We start from the raw sequence: 4,464 nt of genomic DNA, 5'->3' as shown, positions 1-4,464 counted from the left end.
CTCTGGACTTTCATTGTTGTTGTTGTTCTAGTTCTTGTAGCAATAGGGTTAGATTTTTTATTTGAGATTCTTTTATCCTTTTCAGGTAGGCCTGTATTGCTATGAACTTTCCTCTCAGGAGTGCTTTCACTGTGTCCCAGGGTTTTGGGCTGTTGTGTGTTCATTATGATTTGTTTCTAGAAACTTTTTTATTTCTTCTTGAATGTCATTGTTTACCCATTCATTATTTAATAGCATGTTATTCATTTTCCATGAGTTTGAATGCCTTTGATTTTTTCTTGAGGTTGATTTCTAGTTTCAAGCCATTGTGATCTGAGAAGATGCTTGATATAATTTCAATTTTCTTGAATTTATTGAGGCTTGTTTTGTGTCCTACCATGTGGTCTATCTTTGAAAATGTTCCATGTACACTTGAAAAGAACGTATAGTTTGCTTCTTTGGGGTGAGAATTTCTCTATGTATCAATTAAATCCATTTGATCTAGAGTGTTGTTCAGTGCCTCGATACCCTTGTTGTTTCTTTGCTTTGAAGATCTGTCTATTGTTGATAATAGGGTGTTGAAGTCACCTACTGTGAGTGTGTTGTTGTTGGTATCTTTCTTGTAGTCTTCCAATATTTTTCTTATATATCTTGATGCTCCTATGTTGGGTGCAAATATGTTTACCAGGGTTAGAACTTTTTGATGTATTGTTCCCTTAAGTATTATGAAATGTCCTTATTTGTCTATTTTTATGGTCTTTGCTGTGAAATCTGTTTTTCTGATATAAGTATTGCTACCCCACCTTTTTTTTCATGTTCATTTGGTTGAAATAATTTTTTCCATTCCTTCATTTTCAGTCTGTGTACATTTTTTGTTTTGTGGTGTGTCTCTTGTAGACAGCATATATGTGGGTCATGTTTTCATATCCATTCCTCTACCCTATGTCTTTTAATTGGAGCATTTAATCAATTTACATTTAAGGTTATTATTGGCGGGTATTTATTCATTTCTCTTTGTACCTGTGTTCCTCTCCCTCTCTCTTTTTCTTCCTTTTTTTTTTTTTTTTATAACATTCCCTTTAACATCTCTTGCAATGCTGGTTTGGTGAAGATATATTCTTTCAGTCTTTCTTTATCTGGGAAACTCCTTATTTCACCTTCCATTTTGAAAGAGAGCCTTGCTGGGTAGAGTAGTCTTGCTTGTATGGCTTTGTTTTTTTTTTTTTTTTTTAATGTATTTTATTGATTATATTGTTACAATAGTTCCAATTTTCTCCCCTTTACTCCCTTAGGGCTTTGTTTTTTATTGCTTGAAATATTTTTTGGCATTCCCTTCTGGCTTGTAGTGTTTCTGTTGGGAAATCAGTTGATAGTCTTATCGGAGCTCCCTTGTATGTTATTTGCTGTTTTCTCTTGCTGCCTTTAGGATTCTCTCTTTGTCTTTGAATGTTGTCATTTTAATTATGATGTGCCTTGGAATGGCCCTTTCTGGGTTCATTTTCATTGGGACCCTCTGTGCTTCCTGGACTTACATGACTTTTTCTTTCATCAAGCTATGAAAATTTTCTGTTATACTTTTTCAATCACATTTTCTATCCCATGCTTCTCTTCTTCTCCTTCTTGTATCCTTATGATATGGATATCGTTTCATTTCATGTTGTCCTGCAGTTCTCTTAAACCCTTTTTATTATTTTTAAAATCTTTTTAAATTTTGTTGCATTGCCTGCAACTTTTTTCTACGTTTTCATCTAACTCACTGATCTGATCCTCAGCTTTGTTTAGACTGGTTTTGATTGCTTCTACTGTGTTCTTCGGTTCAGAAATTGTATTTTTCATTTCCTCCTGGTATTATTGATAGTTTCTTTGTCCTTTTTTATGCTGGTGTAGTTCTCTGTAAATTCCTTGTAGCTTCCTTGGAGTTCTTTGTAGTTTCCCTGGAGTTTGTTGTAGTTTTCTCTGAGTTTGTCAAGTTAATTGAGCTTCCTTATAACCATTCTTTTGAATTCCATGCCTAATAGTTTGCTTACCTCTGTTTCATCTTGTACTCTTTCTGGGATTTCCTCTTTTCCTTTCATTGGGAGGTTGTTTCTGTGTCTCCCCATGGTGGATGTTTCTTCTTGTTTGTTTTTGTTTCTTAGATTTGTTTGCTTTTATTTCCCACCATCGAGGTATGAGATTCTGTATAGGAGACCTGGGAGATTCAGTGGTGCAGTCTCTTTGATCTCCTGAACTTGATGCTCTTGTAACTCCCTTTATACCATTTGTTTAAGCTGTCTGGCTGTATTTCAGTTACTCTTTGGTAGAATGTTCCCTCTGGTAGTTGATTGTGAGTCACTCTGCCCACCACTTCTTGAATTATTTTGTGGAGATGCTTTGGGTGCTGTCTTCTTTTTCTGGATCCACCACTGGTCAAAATTCCATGGGTTTCAAAACTTCTTTTCTGGCTGGCTCTTCTTTTCTGGCTGTCTGTCTGTGACGAGATCTCTCTGGATTCTGAGGCTGTTATTCTCTCACTCGTGGGCATGCTGCAGCTCTCTGCTGTGAGCCACACTGAGTTGGGTGCCCCCCCCCCCACTGGTCCTGCAGCACCCTCCAGCACGCCTCAGGCTTGTCTAGCAATGCTACTCTGCTGGAGAGCCAGTACACATGCCCATAGTCTCTGCCCAGCCTTGGGTCCTGTCTCTAGTTATCCTCCAAAAAAGTGTCTGTGTTGCCTCCAAGTTGCAGCACTTGCCTGCGTCCCTGCCTGGCAGAGCCTTGTTGCATGCCTGCGTGTACAGTGTTGCCTGTCTGGGGTCCCTACCATGTCTGGGGTTTAGCTGCAGCTTTCCCATGTGGGCCCCTTTCTGCAGTTCAGTTCTGTGTTTTTGTTTTGTGGAGCCTTGATGTGAGCACCCCTGGGCACAGGGAGTCCCCTCCGAGACTCAGTCCACACCGTTACTCATAGTCTGGGATGTTCTCTCTCATCCCAAACTTCCAGCTGTTTCAACCAAACCTTTTCGCTGACTCCCTCTGGGACTTTTCTGGTCAGGGCGCCTATGGCAGGGGGAAGTTTCCAAGCAGATCTCGGCTAACAAGCCGGTCAGCAGCTGCCCCTTTCAGGTGTGGTGTGGCAGAAGTGCTGGGCTGGGATGCCCAGCAACTCCACTTGGAGAGCACGGGGAGAGATTTCTGCCCCCTTTCATGGTGCTCCCACACTCTCGTCCCTGTTTGCTCTCTCTGAAATTCATACTAACTCCCTTCCGTGTTTGTACTCCAAGTCCTTCCGCCATGGGAACAAGCACACAACACTGCTACCTACTCCATCGCCATCTTTTTTCTGTCATTTGTCTTTATTCTTAAAGTATGGCTTACAGAAGTGTAGAAAACAAGACTTAATGACATCAAGTTTACAGAAGATTATTTGTAAAGATTACATATGTAAGACTAAAAATAGAAGTCGAAAATATTATTTTTTGGAAACTGCAAACTCATAAAGCAGGAGAAATATTAATATTAACTGAAGAAGAATTTGAAGCAACAAATCATTGAATGGAAAAAAAAAGATTTATTTTATACAGGTAAAGCATATATAACACAGTGAAGATATGAGATATAAATAATATTAACACATTCCTTATAATGTGCGAGGTGTTGTGGTAAGTTCTTAGGGACTATCTCATTTAAACTTCACAAACATTCTATAACATAAGTAACATTATTTCATATTAGGCAACTGAGGCTAAGAAAAGCTAAGTAACTTTCCTAAAGTAATAGGGAAAAACAAAAACAAAGCCCCATAAAATATAAACATCTGATTCCAGAGTTATACTATTACTTTAGCCTCTTAAATTTGAAAATTTTGTGTAAAGGAATGTTTATTTTTGAAAAATATGAATTACCAATATATCTTCCCTTAAAACTCTAAGGATGACTTAATATTTGATTTTTAATTAATTTTTATTGTTTTATTACAGTTGTCCCTATTTTCCCCCCATTGCTCTCCTTTGCCTCCCCACCCTATCTGCTTCCACAGTCAATCCTGGCTCTGAAGTCCATGTCCAAGGGTCATTTATAATAGTTCCTTGACTAGACCCTTCCCCTTCTTTCCATCCTTCTCCCTCTTCCCCCTCCCCTCTGGTCACTGTCAGTTTGTTCCTTGTTTCCATATCTCTGGTTCTATTTTGCTCGTTTGTTTGTGTTGTTCATTAGGTTCTTGTATTAGGAGAGATCATATGGTATTTGTCTTTCATTATCTGGCTTATTTCAGTAAGCATAATACTCTTAAATTCCATCCATGCTGTCACAGAAGGTAGGAGTTCCTTCTTTCTTTCTGCTGCATAGTATTCTATTGTGTAAATGTACCATAGTTTGCAGCCACTGTGGAAAACAGTATGGAATTTCCTCAGAAAACTAAAAATGGACTGCTTTTTGATCCAGCGAATCCTGAAACACCAATTCAAAAGAACCTGTGCACCCCTACATTCATAGCAGCACTATTTACAA

The sequence above is a fragment of the Furipterus horrens genome, unplaced genomic scaffold, assembly GCF_987537825.1.
Source record: "Furipterus horrens unplaced genomic scaffold, mFurHor1.1.pri manual_scaffold_17, whole genome shotgun sequence".
NCBI lineage: Eukaryota > Metazoa > Chordata > Mammalia > Chiroptera > Furipteridae > Furipterus > Furipterus horrens.
The sequence above is the reverse complement of the archived record's forward strand: the minus strand, read 5'-3'. Positions refer to the sequence as shown.